We start from the raw sequence: 20950 nt of genomic DNA on the forward strand, positions 1-20950 counted from the left end.
TGTATTGAGAATGTTTGTATTCTGTCCAAATTGACCATAGTAAGAAGTGATAAATGAATATGGAATGGTATAAAATCAGAATTAGGTATGGGGATTTAAAGTAGAGCAAGTTAAATGTGTGTTTGAATTGGGGTTTGAAAGACATATAGAGGGCAGTGTGCAAACAGACCAATAAGTTTAAATGTGTAACCTCAATTGGTATGAGACCAATTGGAGGTGAAACTAGGCACAAAATGTGCCAACTTTCATTGAGAAAACATACCAAAATTCTGCTTGCAAGGTGACCTAAAAAAATGACCAATTCGGATTAGGTGCAATTAGGACCTAAAAAATGACCAATTGGGCAGCAGTGAGTGATTAGGCCATAACTCACTCAAACCAGGTCCAATTGACCTGAAATTTTGACCAAGAATAGTTAAGATCCATACCTACAAGTCTTATGAAGACACCAAAGCTCAGAAATGACCATAAGCAAGTCAAACAACTTGCACAAGTTCGGGTCCAAAAACTGGCCGAACCAGAGTTGACCAAATTGACCAAAAATTGACCTAATTGGTACCATTTGACCAGCAATAGTATAATGACCATAACTTGGTCTACTTAACTCGGATTGACCTGAAATTTTTCCCCGCGTGCAATAAGACCTAGATCTACAAGTTTGTAGTTTTGAACGAAACCCGAAAACCGAGGGAACTAGGCCGTCCGGCTAGGTCAAACCAGTATCCCGCAATCCAGCAATTTGCATTAAAGTGCACTAAGCAAGGAAATGACTTTGGTAAAACATACCAAACCTAAAACCCTATCGAATGTGACATATTAACGACACTAAAACCTAATTTACCTAAAACGCAACGAGGGTCGGTATATTAGGTGATTAAGTGAATAATTGAGTTCAGTGCATTATTTACCAAACACCATCGATAGAAACAATTTAATTTAGTACTGAAACACTTCAAATTGTGTTTCTCAGTTAACAAGGACTCAACAAAAAGGAAAGAAACACTGAGTCCAGACCAGGGAGGCAGTCATCAGAGGTTTGTGCACAACGGCTATTTCTTTTGAATTTTTCAATTGAAATGAATTATGACTATTGTACATTATTATTTTAAATTGTGTTTGTGCACAACAACTGTTTCTTTTGAATTATTTTCAATTGAAATAAATATTGACTATTTATATATTATTGTTTTAAATTGTGGAAATGTGTTTGATGGACACTTATTGATTGAAAAACATTGTGAATGGTTTGAAACTGTGAAAAATTGTTTGAATGATATTGATGGATACTTATTGATTGAAAAGCACTGTAAATGGTTTTTGTGGAAATTGAAGTGAATTACGAATTGTGTTGCCAAATTGTGAATGAAATTATAACTTTGGAAATTTATTGGATTCTTACGGATCATTTGAATAAAATGTTTGGAATTGTTTTGACTCACAATTGGCATGACACTGATACTATGTTCCTCCTCCATTAATGGGGTGAGTGTGATTATTCCTCCCTCTTTGACTTATCAGTCTGGGGTGAGTATGATTATGTTCCTCCCTCTTTGACTTGTCAGTCTGAGGTGAGTGTGGATGAGTTCTCATTATATAGCTAGCTTCCTCCCTCATTGATTTCGATTATTGGGGTGAGTGTGTCTTGTCGTGGTGTACAACACGGCATGTACGAAAAAAATTGTGTCATGGCTTAAATTGTGATATTGATTGGCAACACTGTATTCTTCAGTTATTTGATCGAATTGTGTTATTGATTTGCAAAACGATATTATTCAGTTATTTGATCGAATTGTGTTATTGATTTGCAAAACGATATTATTCAGTTATTTGATCGAATTGTGTTATTGATTTGCAAAACGATATTATTCAGTTATTTCATCGAATTGTGTTATTGATTTGCAAAATGATATTATTCAGTTATTTGATCGAATTGTGTTATTGATTTGCAAAACGATATTATTCAGTTATTTGATCGAATTGTGTTATTGATTTGCAAAACGATATTATTCAGTTATTTGATCAAATTGTGTCATTGATTGGAAAAACTGTGTTATTCAGTTATTTGATCAAATTGTGCATGAATTAGCAATACGGTATTCTTAAACTATTTGACTAAATTCTGTTATTATGAATTTTGATAATTTGTGAATTGGAGTTTAAATTCCTTATGACATTCATTGTCTTGAATTTAACTATGGTTTTAAGTATCCACTATTGATATGATTTATGAATTATGAATTAAAATTGTATTTGGTTAATGTTGTGCACCACTGAGACATTGTCTCAGCGATAACTTTTTATTGCTGTCGCAGGTAGAGAGACAGACAGGGCAGCAGACTAGGTTGCTAATACATCCAGTGAGGGATTACCTGGTATAATGAGTATACCAATATTTTGCATTTTGTACTGTAATGTATGACACTGTATGTACATTTTGTTTTTGGTTTTGAGCAGTTGTAAATTCAAATTGTACCTTGAAGTTGTAAATTTATTATGAGTTATTTGACTTGTAAAAATTGTATTATATTTCCTTATCTCAGACTTTGAAAATTTTCTATGGAATTGAGTTGAGGAATGTGTTGTATTGAGAAAAATGTTGGAGTTGAGATTTGGAAAATAATTGAAGTGTTTTTATGAGTTTTCAAGAACTGTTTTGTCCAAAATACAAATGGCACCTTGCCAAAATTTTTACAGATATTCAAAATAAATCAAATGAGTTAGTTGTTTCACTTCAGTTCACCAAAGTCTTTAACACCTGTAAATAGTGCTCACCACTGTAAAAGAAGTAAGAAAAGTTTTTAAAATCCCTTGTAGTGTATTTAATGGGTTATCAGTAGACGGAGTTGGTAATTCATTAGGTATACTACGGGATCATGTTATGCCTTACAGAGGGGTAGGGTGTGACAGTCTCAGCCTCTTCTCGCTGTCTCATTGTATACAATCTAGCTGGAGCTTACTCAGGCTGATTTACTATGCTTTGACTTCCTGGGGTACTACCTCTACCCCTGCCTCTGCCTCTATTAGCTGGCTGTGAACCCCTCGGTGTAGAAGCTTAGGCTGACCCCTTTAATGTAGAAGATGGTCCAGAACAGCGTGGATTGGTACAATCCTTTGTAAAATGTCCGATTCTTCCACAATTAAAACATGCGCCTATAGCTTTGAAGCATACCCATCATGTGTTCTGCCATAAGTCTCACATTGGTGGACCGATAATGCCCCTCTGGGTGTTTGCTAGGTCTGCTGACCAGATTTGGGTGGTCTCTGGCCAGAAAATTCACCTTTGCTAGATTTGCGGGAGCTGGATCCCCCAAACTGTTTCCTCTTTCCTGAACCACTTTCAGTAGCTTAGCCAGCAGCCTTTTCAGTCTTCTCTTTCTCTTGACTACCCTTCTTAACTGCCCTTTCTGATTCTATCCTTTCTAGTCCTAGGGCTTATGAGATCAACTCCGAGAAATTTTGATGTCGGAAGCCCACAACTTGCATTCTCAGATTAGGCCTTAACCCGGCCTCAAACCACTTACACCAATCTCTAAGGGTGGAAACTAGGCTTCCAACATAGTGGCTCAATTGAGAGAAATCTCTCTCATACTCTGCTATGGTTTTGTTCCCTTATTTCAAACTCAAAAATTCTTGTAATTTCATATCCACATAAGCATCAGGGACCCACTTTTATCGAAACTCCCTCAGAAAATCTAACCACGAAAGAACTGGAGGCTCTACCAGGCTGTGGGGGATGGTCTTCCACCATTCATAGGTATTCCCTTGCAAAAGCGATACAGAATACTCAAACTTCAGCTCTTCTACACACTGTAGTTTCCTGAACACTCGTTCCATCCTTTCTAACCATTGTTATGCTTCCAGTGGATCCACTGTTCCCTTGAATTTTGTAGCCCCAAACTTCATCAATTTATCATACTGTCTTGCTGAGGGCTGTGGTTGTGCTATTGGTGCTTGAGTTTAGGCTGGTGTTGGCAAATTCCCAGCCATTTGCTGAAATAATGTAGCCATCTACTGTGCAAACTGAGCATAAAACTGCGGTACTTGAGGAGCTGGAGTGGCTGACCCACTCACATTCTGGAGTGCTGGGCCTTCCCTTGTGCCTCAGCCTAAATAGACTATTCAACGGAATGATCTCCTTCTTCCATTCTGATTCCAATAAGTTTCTACTTCCTGATAACAAACACAAGGAGATTAACCTCTGTTAGTGCATATTCATGATGTAAATATGTCGTATATATAAGACACTTGAGCAGTTGTACTTATCAAAAGAAATAATCAAATTCACAATCAAAACTTAGTTCAAAACCATGCTCTGATACCACTAAAAGATGTCACACCTTACCCCTCCATAAGGCATAAGTATACTTAATGAATTACCATACTTCGCCTACCGATAACCCATTAAATATACTACAAGGGATTTTAAAACAATTCTATTTCTTTTTGAAGGTGGTGAGTACCTTTAATAGGTAATAAAAACTTTTATTTGAAGTCTAAATGTTAGGTAGAATTTTTGACAATTTTTATTTTTCCACAATTTTGTAAAAATTTCGGCAGAGTGCCGTTTGTATTTTGAGAAAATAGTTCTTCAAACACTTGTAAAAAAAAGCACTTCCAATAATTTTTTTCGCAACTCTTAACCTCCAAATATAACTCAGTTCAACACAATTCAATTCAAAGTCCATAATTCAAATCAAATTTGTCATCTCAAAATATTTCATAAATTCACTCACATTGTATTTTATATTTAATTTACATATACAGGTCTTAATTTATTGAAAGAAAATCCAAAATAATATTATTACAATTTACTGTACAACTACTCAACTTTACATTAGTACATATGACACTACAATATTTACATCAAAATAACTACAAGGTATAAGTAAATACCCGTATGAAAAGGTCAATGCAGTCCTTTGTCTCAATAGTAGCTCACTCTGCTGCTTTCTCCGTACCCTTATCTGCGACAGCAAAATAAGCTATTGCTGAGTAAAATTTACTCAGTGGTGCACAATAAAAATTTAAAATGCTAAATATAAAACATTCACAATTAAATCATAAGTCAAACAAATCACAGTCCCATTTCACAATTTTCAAATCAAATTTATAATACAATTTTGTCAAATAATATAATAAATACAGTGTTGCCAATCCATACAAATCTTAGGTCATGACACAAAATTTTTTATCAATGTCACGTTGTATACCACGACAAAGCAATCTACAACCTCACTAATCAAAATCAATGAGAGAGGTGGCTAGCTAGCTAATGAGTACTCATCCGATCTATGACCTCAACTGATAAGCTAGAGAGGGAGGAAAATAATTGATCTCAACCCCATAAATGGAGGAGGAATAATATGGTATTTTCATGCTAAATGTGAATCCAAAATCAATTCAAAATAATTTATTCAAGTATTTTATGAAGAATCCAATCAATTTCCAAAGTCACATTTTCATTCACAAAATGGCAACACAATTCATAATTGATATAGAGATTTCATAAAGTATATCAAATCAAAATTTCAATAAGAAATACTTAAATAGGTTTATTGTGCACAAACCTGATTTGAGTTGCCTCTATACCTTGATTCAATGTTCCTTATACTTTTCAATATCCTTTTCAACTGAAACATACAATTTAAAGTGTTTCACTACTCAGTTAAACTGTTTATAATAATAAAATCCAATAACTAAATTTTATTAGTACTATTCACTTTAATTTATTTCATTAGTTAACCTATAATGTTAACCTTTAATATAAACTAGGTAAATTAATTTTAATGTTACCAATATGTTACATTTTATAATCCTCAAGTGTTGGTATATGTTACCAATTTCATTTTAAAGCTTATTGCATTTTATTTCAATTTTTCAGATTTGATGCACTACTTTGATCTAGCTAATTGACTTATTTCCCTTTGTTTGTGGGTCCTAGTCAAAAGAGCAATATTGTAGGTTTATGTCTTAGTGACATTTTAGCACTGATTTCATGTCATTTGGAGTTTTCTAGACCAAGTTATGGTCATTTTGCTAATGCTAGACAGGTTGCTTTCTTATTACAAATTTTAGGTCAATTTTAGGTCAAGTCAATTCTGGCAGATTTTGTGACTAAACTTGTCCAAGCAAATTGACTTAGTAAATAGCATTTTTGGGTTCTGTGATCTTTGCAAAAGATGTAGCCCTATGTATAAGCTTTCCAACGATATAAAGTTCAAGTCATTTGGACCTATTTTGAGTGAGTTATGGCCAAAAGATTGACTACTGTTCAAATGGTCAATTTCTGTGTTACCAAGTTTGCAATTCTGGATTAGGTCAGTTTTAGTGTCACTTTCTGGACAGAATTTGGGTATGCTTTCAACATGAAAGTTGGCACATTTTGTGCCTAATTTCACCTCCAATTGGCCTCATATCAATTGGGGTCACACATTTAGGGTTATAGGCTCATTTGCATACTGTCCTTAAATACATTGCTTAAACATCTATCAATTGCACGTTTACCTTGTTATAAGTCCACTTCTCTACCTAATTTTGAATTGGTACCAAACCATAACCACTCAATACATCACATTTTGATCAACTTGGATAGAATATAATAATTCACAATAGATCAATTACAACTCAGAATTTCAAAGTCCAATTTCAACAAGACATACACATGAATATCTCTCATTAACACATCTAATTTCCCAACAATAATTATATACACATTCTGCCATCCTTGATACATAATTCACCAAACAATTATATGAATTTAACTCTACCATGCATCACAAGGCTGCCCAATTTACACATATACATCAAGCTTCAATTTTCAATTCACAAACTCACAATTCAAACTATACAGATGGTAATCAAACTCTTATACATTTAAGCACTCTAATTAACCTCATTACCCATCAAATTCAAGTGAAAACAACTCAAACTTCTTCAATATCCATGGCTACTGAAAATGGAGCACCTCCATAACTCATCAAAACCTCAAAATTTCTTCATCAATTTACTTATCTCAAGCTTCACACAAACTTTACTTAAGAAAGGAAGGAGTTTGGACACTTACCTATTATTGAAGCTTGTTAAATCTTCACCAAAATCTCTTGAAATTACTATCAACTTCTTCCTTGCAAGGTGGGGAGAAACTTTAATGAAGACAAGTTAGGGAAATGGTGGCTTGATCATGGAGTTTTCATGCTTGAAAGGTGGGTGGCCATGGGAGGACTTCTTTCAAGCTTTGGTTCGGCCAAGATTAAATTTAAGGAAGAAGAATGTGTTACTAAATGTTAGTGGAGAATTCTGGTTTTTAATGCTTTATATAGTGCTTAGTGGTCCACTAACACTATTAAAAAATTAAGTTAATGTTAAACTTTTATTTATTCAAAGTTATACCCCATAATTTTCCTTATTTATACAACACATGAAATTTCATTTTTTATGGCATTTTCAAAATTTAACACTACTTATTTTCCATGGAAACTTAGGTCAAAAGTCAATTCGGCGTGTCAATTGACCAAAATGCTCCTATTCAGGTTGTATTCTCGATTTTTAGGTAACACCGATTTTTATCGGTTTCTCAATTTTTTATTTTTCTTTGTACTAATTAATTCAATTTTATTTGACATTTTCTAAGTCAATTATACCCCAATAGATATTTATTTAAGTCTCAAAAATATTTCCCAGGGTTTCCCGCACTCCAAGGCTAGTCAACGGTCCTTGTCGCAACTTCCCGGGGCGGTCACCCATTACTAGAGTTTTTTTCTCGATTAATCTCATTACATTTCATTGCTCTTATTTTTCCTTTGTTTTCTTATATTTTCGTCTATTGTATTTCATTATCTTATTTCTCTTCACTAACATTTAAGTATAATTCTAGGCATTTTAGCTGTCCGGACAGACACCGATCACCGAAATAGTAGAACGCATTACCGAATATAGGGGTGTTACAGGTACATCACAGAGGCCTACTATAGAGACAGTGCAGAGGCAGGAGACTATGGTAGCATCTCGTGCTTATGCTATGAGAGCTCGAGATGATCCAAAGCCAGCAAATGTCATTAGAGGTACATTTTCCCTTTATGATTTTCTAGTATGTGCATTAATTGATCCGGGTTCTATACATTCATATGTGTGTATCACACCGCCAGTTGTCTTAGTTGTCCTCTAAGGATATAGGGTTATGAGTTTTCAGCTGACTTGATTGAGCTACCATTCCATGAGTTTGATGTGATATTGGGTATGGATTGGTTATCACGTCATCAGGCAATGGTAAATTGTCGGCTAAAGAGGATGTCACTACAAACAGCAGAAGGGGATGAGATTACAATTGTGGGTGAAGGAACGAGTTGTCTTTCCACCATCATATCAGGCATAGCAGCCAGAAGAATGATAAGAAAGGCTGTGAGGCTTTCTTAGCGCATGTGGTTGACACCAGGAAGACTAGCCCAAGCATGCAGGAGATCCTCACTATATGTAATTTTTCGGATGTGTTTCCGAAAGAGTTACCAGGTTTGCCACCTGATAGAGAAGTGGAGTTTGCTGTAGAGGTTATGCCAGGTACTGCACTGTTGTCCATTGCTCCATATAGGATGGCACCTACTGAACTGAGAGAGTTGAAAGTTCAGTTACAGGAGCTACTGGATAAGGGTTTCATACACCCTAGTGTGTCGCCCTGGGGAGCGCCAGTGCTATTTGTGAAGAAGAAGGATGGTACCCTTCGGCTATGTATAGACTACCGACAGCTAAATAAGGTGACTGTGAAAAATAAATACCCTTTACCTAGGGTAGATGACCTGTTTGATCAATTAAGGGGAGCTGGAGTATTCTCTAAGATTGATCTTAGATCTGGCTATCATCAGTTGAGAGTGAAGGAGACCGATGTTCCAAAAACTGCTTTCAGGACCCGATATGGACACTATGAGTTTCTAGTGATGCCATTTGGGCTGACAAATGCACTAGTAGCTTTTATGGACCTAATGAACCGCATCTTTCATCCCTACTTGGATCAGTTTGTTGTGGTCTTTATAGATGATAACTTGGGGTATTCTAAGAACTGGAAAGAGCATGATGAACACCAGAGAGTAGTACTACAGACACTGTGAGAAAAGCAGTTGTATGCCAAGTTGTCCAAGTGTGACTTTTGGTTGGATGAGATATCCTTCCTTGGACACATTGTGTCAGCAGATGGGATCAGGGTAGATCCAAAGAAGATTGAAGCAATAGTTGAATGGAAGCTTCCCAGAAATGTAACAGAGGTCAGAAGCTTTTTGGGGTTAGCAAGATACTATAGGAGATTTGTGAAGGAATTTTCCCTTATAGTAGCCCCACTAACTAAGTTACTACATAAGAATGCAAAGTTTAACTGAAATGATAAATGTCAAACCAACTTTGAGAAGCTGAAGGCTATGCTTATAGAAGCTCCAGTGTTGACACAGCTAGAGTCAGAGAAAGATTATGTGATCTACAGTGATGCCTCTCACAATGGGCTTGGGTGTGTTCTGATGCAGGAAGGGAAAGTAGTTGCCTATGCTTCCAAACAGCTAAGGCCACATGAAAAGAACTACCCAACTCATGATCTAGAATTAGAAGCAATAATATGTGCATTGAAGATATGGAGGCATTACCTATATGGTGAGAAATGCTACATATATACAGATCACAAGAGTCTAAAGTATTTGCCAACCCAAAAGGAACTCAATCTGAGACAAAGGAGATGGATTGAATTCCTTAAAGATTATGACTATGTGATTGACTATCACCCGAGAAAGGCTAATGTAGTGGCTGACGCCCTAAGCAGGAAGTCCATGATGGCTTTGAGAGCACTGAATGCTCGGTTGTCTTTAACACAGGATGGGAGAAATATCTTCCTTTGGTAGAGTTTGCTTACAATAACAGCTACCAAGCCAGCATAAAAATGGCTCCATATGAAGCATTGTATGGGAGGAGATGCAGGACTCCCTTATGTTGGACAGAAATGGGTGAAGAAAAAGTAGTGGGCACAGATTTGGTGAGATAGACTGAGGAAAAAGTGAAACTCATCAGAGACAATTTGAAAATCGCCTCAGACAAATAGAAGTCATATCCCGACCTAAGGAGAAAGGATATAGAGTATGAGGTTGGCGAGAAGGTGTTTCTCAAGGTATCACCTTGGAAGAAAGTGTTGAGATTTGGTAAGAAGGGTAAGTTGAGCTCTAGGTTTATTGGTCCATACGATGTCATTCAGCATGTGGGTCCAGTAGCCTACAGGCTAGCTTTACCACTTGAGCTGGACAAGATTCACAATGTATTTCTTGTGTCAATGCTCAGGAGATATAGATCAAGAAAATTGAAGTTTGGGAAGCTCAAGAAAGGTTAGTGCACTAACCCACCTTTTTCTCTTCATTAAACATGAAAAGCATGTTTAGCCAAGTATAAAATTCATGAAATTAAAAAGAAAATCTTAAGGAAAGAACCCTTGAATTTTTAGCAGCCATGGAACCTTGAGTTTTATTGCTTTTAAGTGATGAAAAATGGTTCCATGAGAATGTTAGATAAGTTGATATGTTTGGGAGTTTGATTGTGTAGTGTTTGTGCAAATTTGAAACTTTAAAAACTAGGGTTTGTGTAAATGATTGAGGACTTTATGTAAATGCTTAAAATTGACCTATTAAGTTGAGATTGTTGCTTATAGAAGTGTTATTCTTGCAAATTGAAGTAAGGAAGTTGGAGGAGATTGAATTTTGGGAGTGTCAAATTTTCTTCAAGTTGGGACTCAATGAGTCCAGTGTGTTTGTGGAACCATAACTGAAAATGTGTGACTCCAATTGGTATGAGGCCAATTGAAGGTGAAATTAGACTCAAAATAGCCCATTTTTCATGCAGACACCATGCTCAAAATTTTTCAAAAACTTGACCTAATCACTGCCCAAATCCGGATTACCCTGCACAAAACCCAGAAAATGACCAAATGAACAGTACATATTCATTTGGTCATAACTCCCTCTATACTGGTCCAAATGACCTAAATTTGATACCATTAGAAATCTTAGATATAGGGCTACAATTTTCATGAAGCCAACTGAACCCAAAAATTCCAAAAACCAAACCAAATTGCTAGCCCAAGTTGGGTCATAAAACTGCCTAGAATTAGGTTGTCCAGAAACTACTGGACACAAACTTACCCGACCAGTTTTGGAAAAATTGCCATAACTTGGTCTACAAGAATTCAAATATAGTGAAACTAGTGGAAAAATGTCCACAAGACATAGGTCTACAAAATTGGTATTTTGACCAAAACCCAGAAATCAAGAGAACTAGGTCAAATAGTTAGAATAAGTCATTGTATCAAAACCTGCAATCTGACCAAACTTCACTTGACCCCAGAACAGTCTTTTAGTCATAACTTCCACTAGAAAAATCCAATTGAGATGAGCCATACCTTTCTAGAAATCTGAGAGATAGGGATATGACTTTGTTTTAGGAACCTTCCTCAAATTATGCCTGTAAGAACCTCAAAAAGTGACCTGCAGTCACTGTCTTGAACTAAGCCCTTGTTGGCACAGGATACATGAGCCTAGGTCAGTTATTTGGCCATAAATAACTCCAAAAAACTTGAAAAATTGTGATCAAAACTTCTAAGTAACAACAAGCCATAGGGCAACAATTTCTATGAAGATAACTATGCCTAAAAGTGATTGCAACCTGTTCCATTAATTAGGTAAACTTTAAGTCCAAAAGCTACCTAGTTAAGGAACCAAAATCTGGAAATGAGTTAGTTATGGTTACCTGACCATAACTTGAGTTCTAAAAATCAAATTGACATGATTCAAAAAGGAAAATAAAGATAATACATAAGGGAACAACTTCCGTGAAGGAAGTGTGGCCAAACAGTGGCTGCAAACTGATCAAATGGATAGGTAAAGGTGAGACACAAAAACTAAAACTAAAGAAAGGTCCATGAGATAAATTATCTTATGGTAGGGAATTTAACCCTAACAAGCTATTGAACACTAAACCATATGAAAGAGGTATGTGAGACCTATTTCCCACTATAAAGTGATATGAACATTCAAATAAATATGTAATAATGTGTAATTACCCATAGTATACCTAGACTTATTTATTTAGTTTGGATCGATTAGTATACCAATTAGGGACTACAGATAGCAGTACTGCCTACCGAGAAAATCATGAACTGACAATATATGTCTGGTATGATTATTCTATAAGCTATATGCCTACTTATTGGCCATTGTGTCAAATATTATTTCTGTCTTTGCAAGCCTGACAGCTAGCCTTGTGCCTGACAGCTGGCCTCATACTTGACAGATGTATACTGGATAGACATATGGCTGTCTAACTAGTATACTCTCGTGTATCTACCTTTCATAATTTGTTATAGGTTTCTTGAGCACTGTAATAATTAATTAAGATTGACTATACAATAAGTAAACAGAAAAGATCTCGATAATCTAAATTATTTCCAAAGTGAAAATGAAAATGTAAAATACCTAGAAATTATGAAATTGCCATATATAGAATTATTATTTAAATTGTTTAGTTCTTGTTATTATAAATTATGCACCACTAAGTGTTATGCTTAGCGCGTTAGTTTTTCATTGTGTAAGTATTGGAGACCAGTCTGAGCAGCCGCAACAATAGCACCAGTAGTGCCTTGACAGAGCTCTGACCGTATATGCCACTGTCCAGAGTCACCTCATTAGTCTTTTGTAATTTGGTAGGGCCCATGTATAGACTAGTATTTTGGTTCATTATGTCTAATCATGATGTAATTACTAGTTTATGATGTATTTCATTTTGGACTTGTTATTAAACTTTGACATTGTAATGAAAACTTGTAATTTATTATCTATGAATTTCTATATGAATGCAATAGATGATACTTCATTTTGAGATCTCATAAATAGTTGTGAATGATATGATAAAAGAGAATATGATATGGAAATGTGTGAAATGAATATGAACATGTTAACATGTGATTAGTTGAACTCGCCAAATGTTAATAAAATGGAGGAGGCTCTGTCCGGGTCTCCACAGAAATAAGTTATAAAAAAAAATAATAATTTCTACACATGGATTACTACTTTTAAATGATATTCAAAGTTTACAATAGATATGCTAAAACAAGATGGGGTGCTCCGACACCGAATGTGGCACTTCTTGCTCGGCTATACAGTAGACGGGTAAGGGGGCATCACACTCATCATTTTCATTAGCTCTAAGACTTATTCTTTTAATTTCGATACCTGTCCTTGCAAGTTCTGTACTTGTTCTTGCTCTTCCATTATCTTTTTCATTCGAGATCTCGTTAAGTAAACTCTCTTTGGTGCAACAATTTGCTCAGTTAGATTTGCCTTGTTAGGAGCAATATTGGTTTTTTGTAGAGAAAATGTATCATTAATTTAGTTAAAATAATTTTATCATAATTAATGTCCTAACTGGTTAAAGTATATAGCAATAAATAATTGCCAAACTGGTGTTTACCGTGGGTAAATAGCGTTAACTTTATGATGGCATCATTCGATGGTCCAACCATGAATGACGGAGGCGTATGCATGTCTATAATACTTGTTCATGTGGCGCATACGTCTTTTTGCATAGCCCTAATGAGGATAAATCCCATGGGAGTTATGCTATTCATTTATGATTTCTAAAGACACAAAACACAATTTGACTAATCCACCAATTATTCATTTACTTGTTAAGCATACACAGTATTTGGCTATTGTCTCAGCTCAGGGAGACTTTTCAAGATACAATGACATTTCTTGAGGTATTCATAAAGTCTTTCTTCTTGTCTCGCAGATCAAATGTCTTCAAGGCGTATTCAGATTCTGGCAACAGCTCCTATTTTCCTTATGCTATCATCCTTTCTAACTGGTCGACATTTTCTCATAGTTCTTTATGGAGGGTGGCCCGTTGCTCCTTTTCTTTCCTTTCCCTGGCACATTCCTTCAAAACATCATTGATTAATTGTGCTTGCTCCTTAAGTTCAACCTTCTTCTTCTTGTTCTCTTGTTTATATTCAGCCACTAGTATCTCATGGTATCCCAGCTCTTCTCAAAGCTTGCTATTTTGTATCCCTCTCTATTTTATCGTGCTTTGGAGCAAGGTTTTCTCTCTTTCCCACTAGGTTTTCTGTTCCTCATACTCTGCCTCAACTGCTGTTATACCCTCTCTGAACCTTTTTACTTCTATTTTCAAAATTTGCTGCTGATCTTCCAACTGCCTTATGTGTTCCTTTAATAATTAATTCTTGGAAGCTGAATCTTAGGGAGGAATAGCTAACCCAACACAAGCTTCTCCTAGGTAGACTCCTTTGTGAGACACACTATCCTCTAGTCCCGTTAGTTTGGGTACTTTGTACCCGTTGTCCCTTCTATCTCTCCACATGGGATATTCCTCTATCATACTTAGCCCTTTAAGCGACCATGCCATCAAGATTACGTTTTCCCAAGATTTGCGTAGGATCTTCAGTTCACCTTCTTTACCTGGTTCATAATAGAAATGAGCTTGGTGGGATCATTCGGTACTAGGAATAAACTGAGTCGAACTAAATTGCCTCATTACCATAGTTGGGAGATAACTTGTACATCTAGTTAGCCCTACCAAAGGTGCAAAATGATAATCCCCTATACTGAACAAAATGGATTGGCTAGTAATCCATAACTTTCTCCAACAATAGTTGTGGCTATTAAAACTCAGAATCTGCTCTTGCCATTGTCGCTCATTTTTCTCGCTTATTGCTAACCTCAGCATCTTCTCAATAATTGGTTGATCTGAATACTAGGTTAAACCTTTAGTCTTTAGCAGGCAAACATGGCTCAGGATCCAAAAATACAACAACTGAAGGCAGCATTTAATGATCCCTTTACCTTGTTATCGGCAATATGTTAGAGTCCAAAAGGTTTTGGCGAGGACGGCAGGTATTGGATTGATATTCTGCTTTTTTACTACCCAAAACAACTCCACCACACTTTGTGTTACAACTTTCAGAGGTCCAGGGAACAAGATCAATCTATAGATGCCCAGAGCTAATATCGGCAAAGCCATCTCCCATTTTTAATTCTGTATACGCTGGTCCAGATATTTCTTAATGTAAGTCCAGGGCCACCCATGTGAATTGCCTTTAATAGTTTCCCTTACTTTTACTTCTTCTGCTGGGACTCCTATTATGTGCGCAAATCGCTTCCATGTCTGCCTATGATCAAAACAAAGATAAATGAGATTTTGAGCCACATAAGGGATCTTCAGTAGTGCCTGATGCTCCTCTATTGTTGGTGTCGTATCTATGTCGTTAAAGGAGAAAACCCTATAGCTGGGGTTCCAGGTGTACAATATGGCTTTCGGTGCAAGAACTTGTACTTTGACCCATGTCAAGATGGAAATCTTTCCATATTTTCCTTCGAATTTTTGCTTGGGCATGGACAGGCAATGATTTCCAACTATTCAGTAAACCATCGAGACTGGCATTTCTGATTTCGATCTTATCAAAATCGAATGGGGGTAATGGGTGGACCTCTGCTTCTATTTCCCTCGTTTGTAAAGATTCTGAGTCATGGATCAATCTAGACCACTACTGAGCATTTTGTTCTTGCTTCAAAATTTCTTCAGTCGACTGACTCAAAGATGCCATTTAAAGTTTTCTTTACCCTCTACAAACAACCAATTTATGACATTTGAAAAAAAAAACAGATCATGAAAATAGATGTATAATTAAGGTAATTTTGAATTATACTACTGTGGCAATAATATCTATACACCTGTCAAAGTAGGAAGGTGTTTAGATGATCCTAATAGTATGATTTGAAATTACCCTCATATTATGAGAAAACCAGAAATACTTAAGCATAAATAGAGTTAAATAAAAGGCAGTACGTCCCTTTTGTCTTATAATAGGGGAGCCGTAACACTGGGTAGGTACTATCTAATTAGATGGTTCTACCCTTAGGGGTGGCTTACTATGGCCTTTGACTAATGTGATGGTTTAGCTCGATTTCTAATCTTCTAAAGTTCAAAGGTCCCCAAATTGTCCCTACTGTAAACAGTAGAACCTCATTCCATTATCATGATGCTAACGGAAAGAATCCATGGGTATCACAATAAGTGAAACGAGTTTTAATTCGAGCAGAAGCCTTCACAAATACTAATGGGGTAGAACCCATAGGTATCACTACATGACTCCCTCCTACATTCTAAAAGGGTAAGAAAGCCCGGGTATAAGGCTAAAGTGTATGAGGATATTGTGTGAGTGTCCAATGTGTGAAGGGATATACTTTAACTCTTTCTTATTCTGGGGAATTTAAATGATGTTTGCTGCAACATAAAACAAATCACATAATTAAAACAATCAAAAGTAAAAAAGTATAATGATAATCTACATGTTAAGGCCTTCGATTTCACAAGTTAAACCCCATAATTATCAATTTTAATTTACAAGAGCATAAAATTAAATCTACTTTTGGACCTCTAAACTGAGGTTAATTAGTATCCCCAGTGGAGTCTCCAAGCTGTCGTAAGGGTTTTGCAGTCGCCAGACGATTCTCACCGAAGCGGAAAAGTGAGGAGTCGCCACTTTAATTTTAAGGGAAATTAAAGGAAACCAAAAATAAAAATTTGTAAAACCACTTCTAAAACAGAGATTCTATGCTCAGGGTCATTACACGGATGGGGAAGGTATTAGGCACCCCACCTCATCCCTCAATGAGGGTAAGCAGATTTAATGATGTGCTCTTCATAATTTAAGATATATAATTTTTTGGGTTAGAATTATGATGTTGGTCCTTGTTATTGATAAAAGGAATATTTAATATTTCACCATCTTAGGTTTCCCAAGAATATGAGTATATGAGATGGCCCTACAATGAATTGATGTTGTGTTTATTTAATTAGTTATGTATTTGTTAAATTCCTCCCTCCTCGAATTAGGACTCTAATTCTGAAGAGGTGTTATTTGGTCCCTAAAGACTTATAATGAGTGAGGAGAACTTTTGGCTCACATATTATGTATCTCATCATTAGCGTTCAAATAACTGAGGGTGTAGAATGTGTAGTGAATATACATGAACCAATACAAGTATAGATTTTCATTCATTTTAATTAGGACTCTAATTCAAAAGGGATGTGTTAATTAAAACCTAGAGACTTCCCTTCATTAATGAGGACTCTCAGTTAATGAAGAAAGGTCTCATCATCGGCACAATTACCGGTAAAATCTTTACCTATATTGTTTTTCTATTAAGCTATTTAATATTACATAATAATGGCATTTTATTTGACTAAGCCAAACTGAAGGGAGGACTCTCCCTTAATAATAAAAGTATGAGGACCTTATGAAGGACTCTCTATTAGGTCCTAATGTAAAATTCAGGGTTCTTGCAAGGACACTCCTGTGAACCGATTACTAGAAAGTGGGATGAATTTTGTTTGTAACAAAAAAAAAATGCCAGGATTATCAAGGAAAGGACTTTCTCCCGATCTCTCCAATTTATGCCGAATGAATTTAGTAAATATAAAACTATGAGGATTCCAGGAAAGGACTCTCTCTTTATCCCTCTAATTTACACCGATTAATTTTATAAAATGTATAACTATGGGAATGCAAGAAAGGACTCTCTTCTAATCCCTCTAATTTAATACTGAAGAATTTAAAACTATCGGAATTTCAGGAAATGACTCTCTCTTATTTTAATACCGAATAATTTTATAAGATGTATAACTATGGGAATCCAATAAAGGAGTCTCTCCCGATTCCCTTAATTTAATACCGAAAAATTTTAAAAGATTATAGGAATTTTAGGAAAGGACTCTCTCCCAATCCCTTTCTAGAGAACTGGAATAGTGTATTATGCGCGTAATTTTTCGATCTTTCTATTATCCAAACTCTATTGATTTTCGATCTCATAACTTATGGTCCAAGTTCATCTCGGTTTCCAATCTTGCTACTTACCTGAGCTCGTCTCGATTTTCGATCTCGTAACTTATTATCCATGCATGTCTTGGTTTTCGATCTCATGACCTATGGTCTGAGTTCGTTTCAGTTTCTAATCTTATTACTTGTCTGAGCTCATCTCAGTTTCCAATCTCATAACTTATTATCTAAGCTTGTTTAGATTTTTGATCTCCTGTTAATTGCTCGAACCTTTTATAAACCTACCTGAACTACATCTATTTATCCCAATTATTTACCCCTTTTATCAGAACGAAACTCTCTATGTCATCACTTCCATCTGTAATTCCAATTACTTTTACATTACCCAAACTTTTATTCTTGTACTAAATAACAAAAATAAAAATAAAATTCTTTGAGGTAACGCAACGTCACAATAGAAAGCCAAGGGTGTTATTTGTATGATAAGTCAACCTAATACTATCCTATCCTAAAAGTTTGGCATAACATGGTATCTTAAAAGTTTCTACATCATGAACACATGTTAGTTATATTTGGAGAATGATAGGTTAAAAAGCTTACCTGTGGAGAGCTGAAGTGATGGAAAAGCCAATACTGATGTCTCGCGAAGCTAGAGCTATTAAAGCTGGGGTGACAAAGTGACTTGAGCTACCGGAGATGATGAGAACAAGATCTTGATGATGAACTGAGATTGGACCCTCGGAATGGCCACGAGTACTGTGGAGAGCTAAAGTGATGAAAGCGCCAATACTGATGTCCCGCAAAGCTAGAATTGCTAAAGCTAGGGTGACAAAGAGACTTGAGCTACCAGGAATGATGAAAATAGGATATTGATGACAAACTGGGTTTGGACCTTCGAAATAGCGCGCTAGTACTGATAATGTGGATTGTAATATTAGTAGCTCTAGTGACAAAATCCTTTAGAAAACTTGTTTCTAAAGTCTCTAAAAATCTTAAAAGCTTCAGAATGAAAGCAATAAGGCTACTACAATATTTAGATTCAGAGATTTTCCCAATACAGCGACCCCTCTTCTTTTCCCCCTCCGATCTCTTCCCATGCAGAGGGCGATTCTTCTGGACCAGTCATTTTGGCCGCTTGACCGCTTTCCCGAGGTGCTCAGGTTTTACTTCAATCACTGGAGAGGAACCGCTCAGTTCAAGGAAATCTCGATCTGGCTAAAGTTTTGGGCACTTCAATCTATTTTCAAGAAGATCAAACTTGGGTGGCCTAGGATAGCATCGATGATCTCCTGGCTCAGACAATGAGTTTGGCCTTGGAGGCAATTGCGAACCAGTAAATGATCAGAGAGAAGGCCCATCTCTTAAGGAGGGAGATCATCAAGGCGGTCCAGGATGTGGCAGCTGTAAAGACCTAACTCTTAGTTGCTAATGATCGGCTCGCTGACTTTGAAGGCCAGGTGAGGTCTTATGAGGAAAGAACGACTCAGTTGGAGAGGAAGCTTGAAGACGCTCGGGCCTGCCGGGCTGCTGATCTGGCCTAATTCTCTAAAGAGATAAAGGCCAAGGAGGATGAAGCTTTGGTGAAGGAAGCCGGTGCCTACGTGAATGCCTGTAGAGATCTTCTAGCCAAGCTACTGAAGTGTTACCCAGAAGAAGACTTCACTTAGTTGGAGAAGCTCGCCCTGGGTGTTGAGGCCTAAAGTGAAGAGGAAGAAGAGAGAGAGAAAGGAGAGAATAATGAAAATGTACCTGAAGAGCAGGTTAGGGAAGACCCTCCTATTGAATGACTTTGTATTTTTTAAAATGAATTAAGTTTTTCCTTTGATCAATCCTTGATGAGATCGAAAAGTATCAAACCAAGTTTGCATGAGTACTGAACTCCTAAGCAATTGAATAAGCTCGAACACAGAACCTAAGATTGGTTATCGATCATAAAACATGATTGCTTAAAGAGATCAGAGAATATTATTCACGAATATGAGATCGAAATGCCTCGTGACCGAAAATCGATTAAAACTTGGAAACATGAAAAAAAATTATTTGAGAATGGGTCCTAGTCTGAATTTGTTAAGTTCAGGACCACTTATTTAGAGATTGAATCAAACATTAACTTGGTTAAATACTTGAACAATTCGAGCGAGATACTGGATCACAAAACTACCCGGAATTTGGAATTTTAAACATGAAGAGATCGGAAAAGAAAATACAAAATCAGATGGTCTGAAGGTCTGAAGATTAATCCAACCATATTTAGGCGTACATGAGATTGAATAAACTTGTAATTTATTATTTATCTGGAGATAACTCAGATTATTAACAGTTCAGAGAAAATGACCTGAGGTCAAGTAACTGGTAAAGATCGGATCAAACACTAAGATGGGAGATCGACTCGAAAAAGTATTTGAAAGTGAATTACAACCTAAATTGTATATTAATTAGGTAGGTTGTGCATTTGAGGATCGACCAAAATATGGTATCTATATTCATCATTAATAAATTATATGTCATTATAGTAATTCAACCGATGCTCAATGGGTAGCAATTTTATAAACAGAAAATTTTACATTCCCATTACTAACTTACTAAATTGTTTGTTTATTGATCTCCCAAGTGCAAGTACCTTTCTATAGTCTTCCTTTCCTTGGTAGGCTTTTCACTGCTGTGAGTTATAGGTTTTCTATTAATCCTTTACTCTATTTCTTTTCCTCCCCAAGGTTCTCCTTGAGTTTATCGCCAAACCATACCTTAACCTATAAAACAAATAACAATTAACTAAGAATTGAAAACCACTAATCACCTACTGTGGTTCAGTGATATATATACATAATAAATGAATTATTAATTTAATGCAAAATGGAGTTAAATTGAAATCAACACCTCAATATAAGAACTTAATTAATAAAATTATCATAAAAGTTTACATTTTTTTTTTCAAAATATCTAGTAGCAAAATTTACACACAAACTATTGCCGATAAAATGAAATGTAGGGCATTAGAAAATAAGCTGATTTACAGCACATATAGATAGCTAAAATACATTATAATAATCAAAACTTACTGAAAGGAGAGAAACCCGTCTCATG

This window comes from Hevea brasiliensis, chromosome 1 (genome assembly GCF_030052815.1).
Source record: "Hevea brasiliensis isolate MT/VB/25A 57/8 chromosome 1, ASM3005281v1, whole genome shotgun sequence".
Lineage (NCBI taxonomy): Eukaryota > Viridiplantae > Streptophyta > Magnoliopsida > Malpighiales > Euphorbiaceae > Hevea > Hevea brasiliensis.